This window comes from Nothobranchius furzeri, chromosome 12 (genome assembly GCF_043380555.1).
Source record: "Nothobranchius furzeri strain GRZ-AD chromosome 12, NfurGRZ-RIMD1, whole genome shotgun sequence".
NCBI lineage: Eukaryota > Metazoa > Chordata > Actinopteri > Cyprinodontiformes > Nothobranchiidae > Nothobranchius > Nothobranchius furzeri.
In genome coordinates, this window is record NC_091752.1 from 54,378,795 (window position 1) to 54,399,190 (window position 20,396).

Sequence of the window (20,396 nt, forward strand, 5' to 3'; positions counted from 1 at the left end):
GACCCGTTCTACTGTGCTGTGGTCTATCGTGCACCTGGTCCAAACAGTTCTATCCTTCAGGAGTTTAGTGACTTTCTATCCTCCACTGTGAAGCTGTCCAGACTGGTGATTGTTGGTGACTTTAACATCCATGTTGATGATCCCTCTGATCACTTTGCCTTGAATTTCTCCAGCCTTATGGACTCCTTCAGCTTTACCCAGCATGTTTCTGGCCCCACACACACCAGGGAGCACACTCTGGACCTTGTTTTTACCCTGAGTCTAAATGCTGACAGTGTTTGTCCTGAGTACGTTTATATTTCAGATCACCATTGCATTTTCTTTAACTTGTCAGTTTCTGCGTCCCCACCTCTTGCTCGCCTTATGGTTAGTTCTCACTTTCTTAATGAGAGCACAGCTAGCAATTTTTCTGCTGCTTTTGATTCACCCTGTTCTTCTGATAACGACCCAGATTCCTTAACTTCTCAGTTTAACGAGCACTGCCTCTCCATTCTGGACAACATCTGTCCTGTCAGAACCAGATCAGTTCCTGCAGTGAACCCTACTCCCTGGTTTAATGACAGCCTTCGCAGCCTGAAGCGCCAATGCAGAAAAATTGAGCGTTTGTGGAAGAAAACCCATCTCCACATCCATCTGCTACACCTAAAGGATCTTATGACATCCTTTAATTCTGCAGTCAGAGAAGCTAGGGTATCCTATTTTTCCAACCTGGTGTCCCAGAGCAAAGGGAACCCCAAGGTGATGTTTAACACCATCAGCAGCATTGTCTCCCCTGTCTGTCCTACAGCCTCCGTCCACTCTGTTACAGACTGTGAGAACTTTCTGTTTTTCTTTGTGGACAACGTCAATAAAGTTAGATCTAGCATCTCTCCTTCAGCCTTATCGCTGCCTCTCCCGACTCCAACCAGGCCCATCATCCTAGATAGTGTTGCTCATATTTCTTTGCCTGAGTTAACCAAACTAGTCAACTATATGAAGACCTCTGTATGTCCCCTCGACATCTAACCCTCTTCTTTGTTTAAAAGTGCTTTTCAGTCCATTGGTCCCAGCGTGCTCTCCATTATTAATGCTTCTCTGGTTTCTGGTCAGGTCCCTGCTTACTTTAAGAACGCTGTAATCCACCCGCTTCTTAAAAAACTGAGTCTTGACCCCTCTCTCCATAGTAGCTTCATACCCATCTCTAAACTTCTGTTCATCTCCAAGATCTTGGATAAGGTTGTGGCTAAACAACTCACAGCTGCTCTTGATGAACATAACATCTATGATTGCTTACAGTCAGGTTTTCGTAGAGCTCATTCTACTGAAACAGCTCTTCTTAGGGTCTCTAATGGCCTTCTGACTCATAGTGATGCAGGGGACTGTTCTGTTCTGGTCCTGCTGGACCTGACTGCAGCCTTTGACACTGTTGACCAACAACTGCTACTGGAGAGGCTCAGAGACTGGGTAGGCCTATCAGGAACTGCTCTGGAGTGGTTCTCCTCTTATCGTTCTGAGCGCTCCTTTTCTGTGGCCGTCTCCAAGTTTAGGTCCTCCACCACCTCTCTTACCCATGGTGTCCCACAAGGTTCTGTGCTGGGGCCTCTGCTTTTCCTCCTCTATCTGCTTCCTCTTCAGCACATCCTGAGCTCTTTCAAAGGAATCTTCTATCATCTTTATGCAGATGACATCCAACTGTACATCTCCTTTAAGCCCCATGAGATGTCTAAGCTGCAGCTGTTACACACCTGCTTAGACTCTATCAAAACCTGGATGGCTGGGAGCTTTCTTCAGGTGAATGAAGATAAGACTGAGATCTTCATCTGTGCCCCAGACAAGCTGGTTCCCAATGTCAGAGACTCTCTTGGTCAGCTTGCTTCTCACACCAAACCTGTCAGGAATCTTGGCGTGACCTTTGACCCAGCTCTCACCCTGGATTCTCATGTCAGTTCTCTTGTTCACTCTTCCTTCTTCCATCTCAGGAACATTGCTAAGCTGAGTCCCATTCTGCCCCGCTCTGAACTTGAGACAGTTATCCACTCCTTCATCTCCTTACGCTTAGTTTACTGTAACTCTCTTCTCACGTGTCTGAGCAGAACCATCTACAGGTGGTTCAGAATGCCTGTGCTCGGCTTCTGACCAAGTCCTCCAAACACACCCACATCACCCCGCTTCTCCTCCTGCCTCACTGGCTGCCTGTCAACGTCAGGGTTCATTTCAAGATCCTGGTTCTGGTCTATAGGGCCTCACATGGACAAGCACCATCTTACATTGGTGATCTTCTTAGTCCCTACAGCCCCAGCAGGTCCCTGAGGTCCAGTGATCAAAGGCTACTGGTTGTGCAGCGCACCAGGCTAAAGACCAAAGGTGACAGATCATTTGCTGCTGTGGCCCCCAGACTCTGAAACACTCTCCCCCTGAGCCTGAGATCAGTGGACTCAGTGAACTCCTTCAAAAAGCAGCTGAAGACTCACTTGTTCAAGCTGGCTTTTGTATGACCTTCTTCACCTCTCTCTCTTTATTCTGCTTTCCCCACCTATTCCACCTTCCTCAGGATCCACTGATTTCCCTCTTTCCTGTTTACTCTCTCTCTCTTTCTTAACATTTTTTAATCACAATTGCCTATTTTTGTCATGACTCCCATCCTTCACCCTCCTCTGCCTCCTCATTTAACTTTCATTCAGCTCACCTGGTCCCTTCACCAAGCTCTTGACAAGCCCTGTTTCCCCTGGCAACCACTATCACCTCCATTCATCTCACCTGTTCCTGTAATCAGCTTCATCCACTTCACCTGCTCCTGACTCCTCAGCTCATCTCACACACCTGCTTCCCCTGCTATAAAAGATCCATTCAGCTACCCAGTCTCTGCCAGATTATTGAAAACATTTGCCAGTAAATTCTCCAGCCATCCACCCTGCCTGATCTCAGCCTCCGGACCTCGTTCTTCGCCTGACCCCTGCCTTGTATTCTGCCTGCCAGTTCAACCTTCGCCTGTCTCCGACTCTGTCTCCAGCCTCGCCCAACTCTGGTAACTCGGCATCCTAATAAAGACTTTTTATTTTTCTCTCATTGTGTTTGGCGTCTTCACGGGTCTTCCTAGTTCTGTTCGTGACAGAATAATCTGGCCAAAAGTCTTACCCGACGCCGACACAGCACTTGGGAGTATTTATTTTTTTCTTTTCATTATACCTGTCATGGAGGATCTCATGCTCCTGGAGTTTATGGAGCTAGAAAGGGAACAAGAGTCATCGTTTTGGGGAACACGTTTAGCCATCAGGCCACTGCCACGCAGAGGATCCTCCCCTCCTTCCAGGCTTGCTGCAACAGTCTTGTGCAGCGGGTTCATGACCACGCAACAGTGTCGGACCCCTCCTATCATCACGCCGCTCCAGCCTCAAACCCCTCCTGTCAGCTCACGATGGCAGCGGTCCCAGAGGTTTTCTGGAGCTGCTAAGAGGGTTGATCCTTCTCCCGTGCTGGTATTGGCGGGTTCCTCAGACAACACCTCATGTTCTGCTTCTGGACCGGTCCCAACAGAGGAGATTGTTCAGAAGATGATGCAGATGGTCGAGGAAGCTATGTGGGAGGTCTTTGCCAAGCCAACCTGCCCCCACTTACATCTGCGGGTGGCTGAAAGGTTGAATGCCATCTTCTCCACCCATCCAGAATTGATAGCAGTTCCAGCTCTTGGTAATTACTACCTTTATGGCCGGAGTGTATGTGGGTCCGCACTTAAGGATGTCACTGCAGAGGGTCTGACCTGCTGTGAGAGGTGGTCATCTTCCCCAGAACCCTCCAATGCGCCGCTTCCTGCTTCGGCGGTGGTCCCGGAGGACGCATCGCATCCTTCTTTGGCGGTGGTCCCGGAGGTCGCACCGCATCCTGCATCGGCGGTGGTCCCGGAGGTCGCACCGCATCCTGCTCTGGCGGTGGTCCCAGAGGACTTATCGCATCCTGCTCAGCCCTTCCACGAGGTTCCGGTCCAGCCTGTTAAAGAGTTCCTGTCTTCAGAGTTCCCGTCTCCAGTCCAGCCTGTTAAAGAGTTCCTGTCTCCAGAGTTCCCATCTCCCCCAGTCCCAGAATCTACATCCCTGTCTCCAGAGTTCCCATCTCCAGAATTCCCAGAGTCTACGTCCCTGTCTCCAGAGGTCCCGTCTCCAGAATTCCCAGAGTCTACGTCCCTGTCTCCAGAGGTCCTGTCTCCAGAGTTCCCGTCTCCCCCAGTCCCAGAGTCTACGGGTCTTCCTAGTTCTGTTCGTGAGAATTTTTGCTCATTTTAAATAAATTTTTAAACATTTTCTAAATGCTTTTTTATATTTTTACATTTTTTGCTTTTGTGAAGCGCCTCGTGATTTTTTTTATCTTGCTATAGAAATGATATTTTCTTCTTCTTCTTCTTTAAACATTTACATTACAAGAGTGGGATCCTGCAGCTCATGCAAGGAAATTGTGGATGTTTCAAAGCTTCGCGGAAACTCCGATGAACATCAATGGCAATTTAGACCTCTATATTCACATAGACCACCTTTTACCTGATAATTATAAAAAATAACAATCATTCATTGTGCAAATCAAAAGCAAACAGTGCCGCGCATCACCCATAGTTATAAATGATAAATGACCCACACTTGTTTAGCGCTTCTCAGACTAAGGACTCCAAAGCGCTTTACACTACAGTGTATCATTCACAAACACATTCACACACTGATGGTAATGAGCTACGATGTAGCCACAGCTGCCCTGGGGCACAATGACACATATATATTATTAATGTGTCTAATGTTCTCCAATCCTCTTAAAAATAAAGTTCAAAGTCAAGGATGAAGCAGAAAGGACCAGCGGATCTCACACAACCCTCAGAGGGGGTTCTCTTAGGCTACTTGCCTTGAGTACATCAGGAGCAGAATACATAAGCAGTATCCAAGAGGAGTGCTGGTCTTTTACATATTAATGCTGAATGCTGCAGGTGGTATAAAACCCCTTTGCTGCTCTACAGATTCTGTCTTCCCCGTCCTCCAATCCTGGGTCTCTGCAGCATCTGAGGTCAGTGAAGTCTAGATTATATAACGCAATGATCTCTCACTGGAGATCTCTCCAGTATGCATCATCTTTACTCCCTGCCTGGCGGAACACCGAGCAGCCAGGAGTGATGTGTTATACTGCACATGAAGTGGAGAGGAAAGGAGTAAGCAGAGTGGAAGAGAAATGGTTCTAGATAAAGAAAAGAGCAGGAGGGAAGTATTGATGAACGATGTTCTGGAAACAGCAACATGGTTGTTGCATAGCGCAACTTGATTGACAAAAAGTTGTATTTTGTCTTCCTCTTCTTGTACCCCATTCCAATTTCTCCTCTCCTTGGTGCACACTACTGTAGTTTATCCAGATTTTCTCTTCAAAGTTGTCCCTTCATTCCCCTCGGCTGCTTTTGCCTCTCGTTCCTTTGAGCCACGTCTGACAGAACCATTACTGTCCATCACCTCTGCTGTAGTGAGTCGTATAGAGACATCAGCCTATTTACTTTAACACGTTGTCTCAAACATTTGACACAACATCAGAACATGCTTGACTTGGTGCACCCTTTCTTCTGAAATGCTGCTGTATTGTCATCATGACAATACAGTATTTTATTTTATGAGTATTTTATTAATAATAGTTATCCCAGCAAATTAACTCAGTCATGTGTTTGTTGTCTTTTGCCAAGGGGGAGAGGGAAAGTTACAGAACAGCAGAGCAAGGAATGAAACAACATGGGTTTTCATGAAACTACTACTACAAAAAAAAGAGCAATTGCAAAATGTCCAACAAAAAAGATAAAGTCGGTACGTAATAAAGTGGCTGGGGAGTGGGAAGTGTGGGCCTCTCGATTTAGGCTACTGCCCCCGCGACCCGACTCCAGATAAGCGGAAGAAAATGGATGGATGGATAAACTATTTTCTTGACTCTGTCTGAAATAATATGAAGTGTGTGTTTCCCTGAACAGACCAATCAGATTGATAATTCATATGTATATAGAAAATCACATCTTATTGATCATTTAATATGTAGCAGCATCCAACACGCTACACCCTTATTGTGGGCATATTTTCCCTCAACCACACGATCCACAGGATTAATTTTGTGTCATTTGTGTTTATTATTTTACCGTTTTTGAACATGTTGGGAATGTACTGGGAAATCCCTCCAGCTCCATCCACGCACCTATTGTTTACACCAGGGATCTGCTGTTGGTGCTGCACACACGGGCACTCTTCTCCACAGCAGAGCTGATTCTGCCCACAGAAATAATGAGGAAATGTAGAGGTGACCGCAGGGTGACTTCCAACTACAGGGGGATCACACTCCTGAGCCTTCCTGGTAAGGTCTCTTCAGGGATTCTGGAGAGGAGGGTCTGTCGGATTGTTGAAACTCAAATTCAGGCGGAGTGATGACCGAAAGAAGGAGATCGTGGATACAAGCGACCAAAATGTGTTTTTCCCACAGGGTGAATAGCTTGGTCATCTGGGAGGGGCTCAGAGTAGATCCGCTGCTTCTCCACATGGAGAGGAGCCAGTTGAGGTGGCTCGGGCATCTGATTAGGATGCCTCCTGGATACCTCCCTGGTGAGGTTTTCTGGGCACGTTCAAACAGGGGAGAAGGCCCAAAGGTAGACCCAGGACACGTTGGAGGGACTATGTCTCTCACCTGGCCAGGGAACGCCTTGGGATTCACCCGGAAGAGCTGGCCCAAGTGGCTGGGGAGAGGAAAGTCTGGGCCTCTCGGCTTTGGCTGCTGCCCCTGTGACCTGACTCCGGATAAGCGGAAGAAAATGGATGGATGGACGTAGAGGGTACAGAGTGGGTTGTTATATCCAGGAGAGAAAACAGAGATGTAAACCATTTTTACCCTCCGTGATCTGCCCAGTAAGATTGATGAGCTCACAGCACTGACCAGGCCACAGTGGGACTACAGACAGTGTAGCCTGATGTTTTGTACGGAAACGGATGAATGAGCTCATAGCTGACTAAGGCTTCCCTGGAAGGGTTAAAACTCACATAGGCTGACAGGAGTGCAAAATGGAGCGGTAAGCACAATGGTGGGGATCTGCCTGTGTTTATTAATGAGAGATGGTGCAACCCGGTGCATGTGCCCATTAAACAAAAACTCTCCCTCACTCACTGAACATCCAGGGAGCAGACATTGAGGTGGTGAATACCTTTAAGTACCTGGGTGTTCACCTCAACAGTAAACTGAACTGGTCTAACAACACAGATGCTCTGTATAAGAAGGGCCAAACCTGCCTCCACCTCCTGAGGAGACTGAGGTCCTTCGGAGTTAATTCCCAGCTGCTAAAATCCTTTCATCACTTTGTGGTTGGCTCTGTAATCCACTCTGCTGTGATCTGTTTGGGTGCAGGCAGCTCTGACCAAGACAGGAAGAGACTGAACAAGCTAGTTCACAAATGGTGCTTACACATCAGCGTCAGATTCGGTCCCTTCCGGGACCGGAATTTGGTTTCACACACAGGTCAGATTTGCGTTTTCAGTTCTGAGGCAACTCTTTTTTTCAGACCTTCTCCTCAGCAGTCAGACTGGAACCGAGGTGACACTATGGACAGGTTGACCGGCTGAAATTATGCCTACCATTTCTGATCAATGAGAAGAATGAGCCAGCGGGGGGTGGGGGTGTTCCGATTCATTTTCATGCTGGATGCTGTTGAGTAAACATCTCTGTAGTACGGAGCTGCTGCTCAGTGGGAACGGGAGAAGAGAGTGAGCTCTGTGTGTGTGTGTGTGAGTGTGAGTGTGTGTGTGTGGCACAAGATTATGAGGACAAGCACAGCAAATTAATAAAATAATGTGGTTAAGAGTCTCCAAAAGCAACACAGCTCATACCCACCTTTGTTTACCTTATTATGGAGGACACCTCAGACTTTCCCGCGCGTATTAAACTCCGCCCATAGACTCTGGGATTTCTGCATCCCTGAGAAGTCCCTCGGATTTATATGTGAACACTACACCACCTGTTCGAGACCAGACTCACGCCATCCAGCCCCACTAAACCCCAATCGTGCTGATTGTAAGCGTGTAATGTGTAAGCGCCAAAAGCTAGCTCGGTTCTGGACTGTCCACTGGATTCAGTTGAGGAGATGTGGGAAAGGAGGATGGTGGGGATCCCCACTGTGGATCAATAAAATCTATTCTATTCTATTGTATTCTAATCTATTCTGTTCTGTTCTGCTCTATTCTATCCTGTTCTATTCTATTCTATTGGGAGAGGGAAGTCTGGACCTCCACTACTGCCTCCATGATCCAGCCCAAGATACATGGAGGAAAATGGATGGTTGGATAGATAGAAGGATCAAGCTGCATTATTTTAATTCATTGGTTCATACAGCTAGTAGAATAACTGATTATGTACACATGGAGATGCTTGATGGGGAGATTTAAAGCATCAGCATGTGCTGTAAACCAAGAAACTCAGCCGGAGTTCACCTGGGAAGAAGCAAAATAAAAAACATGAATGGTGTGTGAGCATAAATCCCTGAACACAAATGTGCAGCCCACATTTTTACACATTCATTGCATATTCAAGTTGGCAGTTTTGTTGTCAGAGCTCACAAATATGTAACTATTTAAACAAAGGAAACTATTTCCTTTGATAGAGGGCACAGAGAATGGTGTGGGTGTGGAGACGCAGTCAGCTGCGCTCTGCAGGAGCAAAACGGAATCACAGTTCTATAAGACTCAGAAGTCACATTATCTAAACCTGGAAAAGTCCCCAAAACAACAGCCTTTGTAAGTGAATGCTCCAGAGCTAAGCTTAGTTGTGTTAGGGCACATGAAGGCATAAAAAATGAGATCAGTTGTGAATTTATTTATTGGGCTTCAGATCTATTGAGCTAGGATTGGGACAATATTACATTTAACTTGTACCAAGTATTGTAACCTTTACATGTTTTGTAACTATGACTTTAGTTTTGTAACATGTAATTCACGTTTTGTAACACATGACTTTTGTTTTGTAACAGGTAAATTTGTTTTGTAGCATGTAATTCTCTTTTTCTAACATGTAACTTTTGGTACGTAACATGAAACTTTTATTTAGTAACTCGCAGAAAAAATATCTATGTACAAGTTTCAAATCCCACCTTTCAAAACACAAATCTCAGTGTACAGTTAAAAAACTCATTTGGTCCCAAGTCTAGCTTGCTTCCAACAGGAATTGTCTTGGACAGGAATCCAAGACTCATGATTCACTGGTCAGACAAAGCCAGTCATTGGTTCTTTGGGAAGGAAGCTAGAATTGGGACAAAATGTGTTGTACTTGCAGACTTGAGTTTTGTAACTGTAGACTGAGATGTGTGTTTTGACAGTTGTGATTTGAAACTTGTACATTGATTGTTTATTGCAAGTTACAAAATGAAAGTTTCATGTTACGTACCAAATGTTACGTGTTACAAAATGAAACTTACGTGTCACAAAATGAAAATTACATACTACAAAACGAAAGCTACAGTTACAAAACGTGTTACAGGTTACACAGCTTTGTACAAGTTACATGTGTAATGTCCAGAAAGGGTCAGTTTTCACCTACATATTGACCTACATGCGACTGGTCATCTACAGATATAGTTCCATTCTCTAAATGGATTTTAAATCCTATCTTCTACAAGCCAGAGAATACTGTCGTGCATGTTGACATTTCAGGAGGACAAGATTGTCAGCCTCTGTTCCCAAGCAAAGCTCTCCTCTGACTAAGACTGCCGGATTTATTTTTATAACTTTTATAATAATAAATACTGAATGATGAAATGAAATGTGTAAATAATCATAAGTATGGACAATAATAGTTAAATGAAATGTTTTGATTAATCTGTGCCTAAATTGATAAGGTTTAAGTGTTATAATCAGTCTACTTGACAAGCTCACACACACACACACGTGCATATCTCCATGACACAAGTCTACAGTTAAATGTCATGACACATAGAGATTTTCTTATCCACAAAATCAGAGCATCTTCTATCTGAAGGAGTGTTTCTGAGGTTTGTTTGGTAAATCCTCCTTAACGTGGCACGTTGTGATTTGCCAGAAAATCATAACATAAGAATTAATAAAACTCAGATCACTTCCCGAGTTGAGTCGGTTTTTGAGCAGAACTTCGGAGGGGCCAATCCGGGGGAAAACTCTTTGAACCATCAATGCTTTTGACAAGCCGTCAAAACCTGTTTGCACGTTGCAAAGCTGACACAGCTTCGACTCCTTAAGAGTCCATTCTTAGATGCAACCAACCTTCAAGCCGTTGTGACCTGGAGACAACTCGAGACCGGTCTAGTGGTGCTGCGCTTTTTTCTACGGACTTCGGTGCCTTGGGGTCCACACAGACTTCCTGACATTCCGGATCTACCACGGGGTCCCCATGAGGGTACACAGACACAACAAGATCGCGTCTGATGCCGTTCTATAAATTATTAACTCTCTAGTTTATAGCAGACCAAATTATTTACACCCAGGACTCACAGTATTCCAGATACAAAGGTTCTGATCACACATCACCACACACCCATCACACAACACACACACATCTATCACATAATGTTATTCATAACTTGTCATGTCGAGCTGGATATGCCGTATGCCAACATGCCATAATTAGTCTAGAAAATAAAGCTAATTTTAATTATATACTTGACTCTGTCTGAATTAATACGAAGTGTGTTTATGGTCCCTCAAATAAGCAAAGAATCCTAAATTCTTCTGGTTAAACATTCAAAGAGCAATCAGGTTGATATTCTATATTTACGTAGAATCATCACATCTTATTGACCATAATTTAACCCCCCCAATCTCACTACATTACATAATTTTACACATGAAATATTGTCCCAATCCTAGTTCCATACAAATCAAGTTAAAAATGCAATGAAAGTGAATGGAAAAAGGAGCAGACTTTGAATCAATGAATCAAAAAGAAGGAGCAGAAGAATATGAGCCCACAGGTGAAGCCTGACTTTATGTTCATGAGCAACAATCTCTGAATCAGGAACAATCAAATACAAAAGAAAACCAGTCAATATGCTTCTATTATGCTGATTTATTCTCAGCTTTAGGATGAACCTGCTGATGTTCTTTTGCACATTTATTCAGCTATTTCATAAAACCTTCCTCCATCTTATGTAAACCTTTTGTCCTGCCTGTTTCAGTCAGAAGTATTTTGGAATTTTAAATCAGTTGGAGGGAAAACCATCTTGTTTATTATACATGGAGAAGCTAAGTGCACGTCTGTCAACCCTGCTGAGATTGGAAGAAGGAGTCCAAATGAGCTCCAGCAACTGAGAAGAAAGAGCAGCAAATACTGTTTTACTTTTAGGCCATAGAGTTCATATTTACTCTTCATGGTCAGGGGAAGGAACTGCTTGAGATGTTTGCACTTGAAGACAGAGTGAGGGTGTGTGAGATGTAGCGTTAACAGTTGTACACCATAATTGAAAACAATTTAAATATTAATTGTTCTAGTTTTTTCCCTGCAGAGAAAACAGTCACAACATTTCCAACTCCAGTCTCCACAACCTGAACGATCAGTTTTTTTCATCAGAACTACAATTTCTGTGCCAAAGTTTGGTGTGTGTGTGTGTGTGTGTGTGTGTGTGTGTGTGTGTGTGTGTGTGTGTGTGTGTGTTTGACAGGTGCATCTTCTGAGCACCTGCTTTTAATTTGAATTAAAGACCAGTTATCACCCATCAATTGAGACATCCAGTCCTTGTGAATGCCCTTGCAGAAAGATTATTCATGAGATAAACTGGATATGAGAGTGTCTTCCACAGAAGACTGCTGGACCGCTGTTCTTCTTGTTTGATTCAACATATTATGATGGAGAGAGTAGATGTTGAAACATTCTTAGTTTTTCATTGATTCTGAGCTCATTTTTGTGGTCCTCACCCCAAAACCCGCTCTTTGGTTCCTCCAGGGCTTCATGTTCCACTGTGCAGCTGTAGATGTCTCCATCTTTTGGAACAAAGTTCAGGGAGGAGAAAATGTGAAACGACCTGTCAGAACCTGATACAGTTTTGATAAAAGGGTAATCTGTTTTCACTTCTTCATCGTTCTTTGTTCACTTGATTCTGATCTTTGGGGGGAAGAAGTTGTTGATGAAGCAGATGAGGGTGTTCTCTTCATCAGTAACCACCTCATTTCTGGGATAGATGATAACATCTGGTGGTTCTGATCATTAAAGCGGAAGATTTGTTTAAACGTCCTTAAGAAACCTTGTTAAATATTAAAGGGACATTATGGAAGTTTGACAGCCAAAACATGTATAGAAATAATAAGTTTCCTCTTCATACATCCTCCTGCAATGCCCTGGTCCTGTAGAATGAGCCCTGGCATTTTTACTGTGATTGCCTGTTTTTCTGTAAAATCACAGAAAAAGAGAGTTGCTCGGGTCGAGCAGGCTGCTTCATGCGCGTTCACGCTCAGGCATAGCCCGTAGCATTTGCTATCCGTAGCTTTAGCAGCAGGGAGTGAGGTAGTGCCAACTCAGCAACTTTGTCGCTGTTCCTAACGCCTAGTGATGAACCTAGCTACATTTCTGAGGACCCTTAGCTACTTTCTTCTAGATATTTCCTGCAAATTAGCAACAAAATAGCCATTTTCGCTCCGAACCGTTCTTTGAACGTTGTTTCAGCTGTCATCAAGGATGTAAATATTACAGAAACAAAAGATGTCACTGGTGCTATAGCTCACCTAGTACGATGTCGGATTCTCATGAGGAAGACCCGGGTTTGATTCTGGATGTGAACATCGTTTATTTAGAGTTTCTTTTTTACATTAACGGTATTTTTTTTACAGTAAGATGCCCACATTTTTATTTGAGACTCGCCGAATGGCATTGAATTCACAGATAAAAAAGATGTGGGTTCAACTTCCATTTTGGAACAATTTTTCAAGCAAGGGAAGGGAATGATCTGATCATGCAGGAGGACTGACCCATCTTAAACCTTTGTCGGCTGTGCTGAAGAGAAAGGTACAGACCCAAATTATTTAATTAATTAGCTGCACATTCTCCTGTCCTCTGTCCTCCGGGCCACACACACACACACACACACACACACACACACACACACACACACACACACACACACACACACACACACACACACACACACACACACGGGACTGTCTCAGCTGTTATTTTCGTTAAGGAGTGTGCACGTACAGCATGCGCCTCGTGCACGAGCCTACTATTGAAGCTACCATTATGCTTTTGGCCTGAGGGGGCAATCGCGAGCATGAAAATTCAAAACTCCGTAAAGTCCCTTTAATAGTAAAGTTCTTCATACCTTTAGTCTTTGTAACGGATGTATCTGGCTTCCATCTATGTACATCTTTTCTACACATCTGTCTGTAAATCTCTGTACTCACAAATACAGTAGGAACTATGCTTTCCCAAAAAAGAAGCCCCTTTTTAAAGTCAGCATAGCGGAGTTTGTCATCATCCAGTGTCAGATAGAGATGAGTCTCACTCGACTCAAAGCATCCATAGATGCAAGAAAGTTTGTGACCTACTGGGGACAAATAAACTTTAGCGACAATAAATCCTTATTCAGTTTTTTTTATGGACAATGATCGGGAAATGTTAACACACTTCCAGTAAATTGCATATAGGCAATTACATGCGGCATCTACACAGTGTAAAGAATGAGTCGTTTACATCTTACTTCATGACCATAAAATGTGTGATTCCACAGAAATATGAAATATCAATCTGATGGATTTTTGACTATTTTAACCAGAAGATCGGAACTTTTTATTGCAGGGATTAAGCGACACTTCGTGTTAACTCCAAGGAAAGAGAGAGAGTCAGGTTTAAAATAGTTAAGAAATTTATTTCTACACAATTTAACAAGACTAACTTTAACACTCTGTGTACTGATGAAGTAAGGTGGAGTGAGACGTGATGAATGATGATCGTGTGTGTGTGGAATTTTATTCAGAACCAGCGGATCCAGAAAAGCAGTTAGTTCTGAGTGGGAGTGATTGTTTCGCTCTAAACTTTAGTAGGAGATTTATAACACACATGAAACGCCATCTGTCAGTCTACGTACCCAGGGAAAGCCTCCGATCAGATCCAGAATGCCGAGGTCCTCGTGGACCCTCTTTGGTACCGAAGCCGGTAGAAAAGCAGCGGTGCCGACTAAACTGGTCTTGGAATGCATCCAGGTCACGATGTTATCACTGGTATCTCCGAGACCCTGAAGGGGTCGTGAGGTTCAGTTTTTATTCTGAAGGAACCGTTGCAGTCAGGTGTAACTTGCAACAGATTTTATCCAGCTTGCCTGAGGTTCTTTATGGAAGAAGAGGAAGTCCGGATGGCGTGTCCGAGACTTCTCTAGAACGCTTTGAACTAACAAAAAGGTAGCGTGGAATAGTTTTTATAATTGTCATATTTTGGTTTACTGGCGAATCGGAATTTGACATGCCTAAAGAGGGTTTATACAAACACCACAGATAACCATGCCCAGCCCAAGAAACGAAGGTTCTGATTGGGTGAGACAAAAGGAAATGTGTTGTGTGACTTTTAACATTATGTACCCTTAGTGTCTAGTGCAAATGTCCAAGATTATAATAACTTGTAAAATACTACTGATCACAGGATTATAATATCAAGTAATAACATTGTCATTTCACAGATTGATTGAACATTGGGCTCATATTATTATTGGTAATTGACAAAGTAACTGATTATGTATTTATCAGAATAGATCTTCGTCTTCGCTTGGTAACAAAGGTGAAGCAGTTCAGATGAGCAGAGTGCATGAAAGACCTTGGCCCCTATCTTATGTAGATTAGGCTGTCAGAGACTTTATGTCTCTGCTCGAGCAGACACAGCAGATCATGACCTTTAGGTCATAAACAGGACATTCATGATGCTACAACAGTAACAGTCATACTCACTTTCTGCAGAGATGCACAGTGCTCCTGAAACAGGAAGGATAATGATGTGGTACATATCGTTCACGATGTCCTTCACTGTCCTGTTGTGAGTCTTTTTCTCACACGGGCTTCACAGATCTCTATAGCAGTTTTTACAGGACCATAGCGTTTGCAAAACGGGATTTGCCGCGGCTCCCTGGTAAGGATAAAGGTTGTTTATAAGATCAGACCGTGGTGGTAATGTGGCGCAGTCGTGGCAATTTTATAAAAGATTAGGTGATGGAGGCATAAAGGGGGTAAGGGGGCGGTCCCTGCGCTGCCGCAGACTTCCGTTTATCTTGGGCATAACTTGCCTTTTATTGCAATTGAAGCTGTGGTCGTTAAGTTTTTTTTAACAAGCAGCTCCTAAAGGTGTCTGTCCCCATCAGTCCCTGTGCAGTCTCTGGTGATCTGAGCTTCAGCTCTAACAGAGAGGCTCATGGACCGCTGCGGCGCTCCAGTTTGCCATCTCAGCTGATTTTGTTCAAAAAGCAAACCTTATTGCCTGTGTTTACTTTCATTTTCAATAAATTTGCCAGCTGGAACTCAGCTATAACTCCCCACGTCATCATGACAACTGCCTCTGTTGCGCCAGGGTGCATATGACAGACCATTACCGCAATATTACTACCAAGCGAGGCAGAACGAATGCCGCAAAATTTGCGCAATGCCATCCCGGCATGGCGCGTTTATAGACATGCCATTGCGGTAATATTACACTGATTTGCCGGCATGGTGTGCCTTGTAAAAAGGGCTATTGTCACATAAACCTTCCTCTTTTCTAAATGTCACGTCAAACAAAAAGCAGGAAGTTGGACAAACGAAACCAGTAGTTGAACCATTTGTACTAATTCCACACTTTTGTTTGTAATTTGAAATGAAGCAGATAGACTGTTGAGCCACGATGCTCTACAACCTTTCCCCAATTTGTCTACAACATTTAAACCAGACTGATTTTAGGTTATGGGGGGTTGTGTGACATATGACTGAAGATGAGTGATGCTCTCTGCCTTTCTAGGATGTTCAGTGAAGCAAAAAAGTATTTGGCAGCCACTGACTGTGCAAGTTGTCTCACTTAAAAAAAAATCAAGATTCTGTAATTTTCATCATAGGTACACTTCAACTGTCAAAAGTGACAGTGTGTATTTTTCCTGGCAATAGGGGGCAGTAGATATCTAAGTAGTTGCATGTAAGCAGTATTTTTTTTGTTGGAGTAAGACCTTTGCAATGGATGCCCATCAGGGTCAAAAAGCCCTGGAGGGTGCAAACTTCAGCAAAATAACAAGCAGATCAGACTCTCTTTCATTACTGGCAACAAGTGAAGAGGTAAAAGTGCAAAACAACATATTTAAGAATGGCAAAAACTTTGTAACCATTTGTTACAAATCAATAAATGCACTTTGTCCTCATGGGCTCCCGTAGAAGGAAACATGGCATCTAATATGGCGTCGCCCTGAGACTTAGACATACTCCCATTTATTTTAGACCCAATTTTTATGGTCATGTGTTACAAAGCCACCAAATCAAATCAAATCAACTTTATTTATAAAGCGCTTTCACATGGCCAAAATGGACAAACAAAGCGCTGTACACCAATAAAAAGCACCACAATAGGACAGACATATAACCATTTAAAATACAATAAGAAATCCATTAGAAAAACAATAAGAAATCCAAGTAAAATACAATACGAAATCCTGAGTGCAAGTTCGCAATCCATATCCGCCCTACTTCCCCCAAGTTCAATGTCCAAACGCCAGCCAGAACAGATGTGTTTTTAGTCTGGTTTTCAAGGTTTCCAATGATTTGGCCTGCTTTACATCAGCTGGCAACTCATTCCAGAGACTTGGTCCAAGTACTGAAAAGTAGAGGTGGGAAAAATCGATTCTAAGATGCATCGCGATTCAGCCGTGCACGATTCCGCATCGATGCAGCAACGTGACATAATGAGATTCTCTCCCTATGTTTATGTCGGGGGTCGGCAACCGCGGCTCTGGAGCCGCATGCGGCTCTTCCATCCATCTGATGCGGCTCTCTGTGCTTATAAAATAATTAATGGATATTTAAATAAAATACTTTATATTTTACTGCATTAATTTTACATCTGTATGCCAATTCTAAATGTAAAGATTGTCTGCGTAAACCTGAACAGCTCCAACCCGGTCTTACTGTGAGACTGGGTTGACGGGTCATGCTTGTGCGTAATCATAAAGGCGCATTCTGAGCTGACGAGGATGTGAGATTCTGGGATGCTCCTCAGCTCCTGGATGTGTTGCCACATTGGAGACAGGAACAAGCGCTATTCAGCCAAAGTTTCATAATCAGGGAACATTTTCTAAGTGACAAGTCTCGCTTCAGTCGGAGGAATCTTCCTGCAAGCGCTTTGGTTCTGCGACGTGCTCCAAGCCCCTCTCCACAACTTCAGCTTGCTGTGCGCCGTACGTACGCGCTGACAGCGAGCTGCGCTGAGCTCAGTGTCAAGCTCAGATGGGAATAATTTCTTAAGTGATTTAGCTACGTCTGCGCGAAACGAATAAAGTGTCAGTTCATCTGCATGCGTCGGGGTAGTTCTTTCTATTCTTTCTCCGTCAAAATAAACGGTTAAATACGGGAACTATCCGGTCAACACAACACAAGCCCTGCTTTTAACTGTTCTGTTTTCTTGTGAAAATTGTTGCAAATAGATAAAATTTAACTTGATTAACACCAGAGCCAGGTGCACTGCGCCGTTGTCTCCGTCACTGTAAATGAGGGGAAAACAAAATGATCGGATCCTTTTCTGACCTTCCCCACCTACAAAGTTTAATTACAACAATCAAACGTGACAGAGCCTGGATTTGTGTTCTGAACAGTCTAAACATGTTTTAAAAAGAAATGTATGACAGAAGTGGCACCTGCTCAGTAAAACCACCAACAGGGTGAAAAATATCTAAATATTGTAGGACGAGACGGGCTACAACTTCTGGATTTACTTTATATAAATCGTTTTATTGATTATCGTCTTATGAAAGATAGCTTTGACGTACACGAGCGACCGGTACTGGCTGCTGTCACCTGTTGTGAGCCAACACAGTAGCGCTCTGCTGTCTGAGGGTAGGCCCCGCCCACAACGCCGCAGCTGCTGTGCTGTTTTCTTTACTGTGGGAAACGGGTAATAATGGCTCTTTGATGGGAACAGGTTGCCGACCCCTGGTCTATGTCTATGCAGGACAATAAAGTTTTGAGGTTTTATAATTACTTCTGGGGGCAGAGTTGCAATGACATGCTGCGTTGCCCTAGCTCCAATTTAAAACAGAAAAGGTAGACAGGGATACAGGGCCTACATTACCAGTAATCAAAGATGTACCCGTTACATTTAAATCGGATGTCTGGGCTAATTTCAGTTTTGGGATCCTGGATGTGAAAGAATCACTTAACACAGTATTTGTTTACTATTTTTAAGTTCAGTAATATTCAATCTTAAAGCTGCTCTACCGAAAACATTATTTCTTATATTATTTAAGTAATTATAGGCAGCACACTTTAAAAATTATTGCTCACTATAGTGAATAGATGAATGTTCTGTTTTTCAGAGATTTCTAAATCAAAAAGAAATTGAAAACTATTCTACTGCTTTTATTAAGTAATGAAAATTTTTGTGTGAAGAATCGTGATGCATTTCAGACTCAAATCGAATCGTTAGGCAGATAATCGGAATCGGATCGAATCGTGAGGCAGGTAGAGATGCACACCACTACTGAAAAGGCACGACTACCACGAGACTTCAGGCTGTATGGGCACACTTAGAAGTCTCTGGTCAGCTGACCTAAGGGAATGCACTGGGACATGTTGGTGAATGATTTCAGACAGATATTTAGGTGCCCCTGAGTTTAACGCCTTAAACACAAACAGGATGACCTTAAACTTGATGCGATAAAAGACAGGGAGCCAATGCAAGGCACGTAGGACTGGAGTAATATGTTCAGACCTCCTGGTAGATGTTAACAACCGAGCAGCCGAGTTCTGAACCGCCTGGAGGAGTGCTATTGGAGCTTGCCTAGGCCCCGCATATAGCGAGTTGCAATAATCCAGCCTCAGGTAACAAAGGCATGGATTATAGTTTCCAAATGACTGTGTGACAGAAAAGGCTTAATTTTCACTATGCGGCGTAGATGAAAAAAGCAAGATCTCACGATTCTGTTCACTTGAGCATCAAATCTGAGCTCTGCGTCCAGTTTTACCCCTAAGTTAGTGACCACCGCCTTCTGATGCGGTGCCAGAGTGGAAAAATCAAGCCCTTGGGCACCTCCTAGGGTCTTTGGTGGCAAAAACAGAATTACTTCAGTCTTGTGTTCGTTGAAACACAAGAAGTTCTGAGTCAACCATAGCTTGATGTCCTCCAGGCAGTCCAGCAGAGGTTGAATGGTGCATAAACCACCACGCCTAATTGGAAAAATGACCTGGAAATCGTCAGCATGTAGATGGAATGACACGTCATGTTTCCGGAATAGTTCACCCAGGGGTAGGAGATATAAGGAGAAAAGTAGTGGGGCCAAAATCGATCCCTGGGGGACTCCCCAAGGCAGCTCAGCCAGATCAGAGGAACAGTCCCTCAACCTCACACAAAAACTCCTCCCAGTCAAATAAGATCATATCCACTTAAGTGCCTGGCCCGTAATGCCCACAGACCGCTCCAGCCGGTTTATTAGGATGCTATGTTCAACGGTGTCAAAGGCTGATGTCAAATCCAAGAGCACCAGAACCACAGCATCACCGGAATCATTAGCCAGTAAAATGCCATCAAGGACATTAAGCAGTGCAAATTCAGTGCTATGAAAGGGTTTAAACCCAAATTGAAACACTTCTCCAATTTCCCATTCCTGTAGAAAAGACATCAGTTGGATAAGCACAGCCCTCTCTATGATCTTTGAGATGAAAGGGAGTGTCGATACAGGTCTGTAATTGGACAAGATTTTTGGGTCCAATCCTGATTTCTTAAGCAGAGGTCGTACCACCACCTGCTTTAGGGGAGTAGGGACTTCCCCGGATATCAAGCTGCTATTTACAATTTGCAGTACGTGATCACCCACTACAGAAATAACTTCTGTCAGTAGCCTTGCCGGGAGAACATCAGTTACCGCCCCCTGTTGGCTTAAGTCTCATGACCAGATCCTCAAGCTCTGCAAGAGTTAATGGTTGGAAACCCTCCAGTGCCTTTTGAACACAGAGATCTGCAGAGGGGGCATGCTTAAGTGGTGGAATAGAGGCCCTTGTCACCCTTACCTTGTCCACAAAGAGGTCCAAAAAATTGTTAAATGACTCAGTGGTGTACTCAACCGCAAGGGGCTCATTGACATTAAAAATAGAGTTCACTGTCTTAAAAAAAATAGCAAAAAAGTGTGGATATTTTTTTCTATGAGATGCTGATTTTAGTGGAAAACTAATCAGAACAAACACAAATAGATCTAAAAACTATTTCTGGTACTTTTA

The 20,396-nt window shown here is 43.6% G+C and overlaps 1 protein-coding gene and 1 pseudogene across 2 annotated transcripts in view; both read right to left on the reverse strand.

Moving 5' to 3' along the window:
* The window catches only part of pitpnc1a (phosphatidylinositol transfer protein cytoplasmic 1a), a 97,690-nt gene that overhangs the window by 57,271 nt on the left and 20,023 nt on the right, over positions 1 to 20,396 (reverse strand). The window lies entirely within an intron of this gene.
* On the reverse strand, positions 11,608 to 15,601 carry LOC139062032 (uncharacterized; annotated as a pseudogene).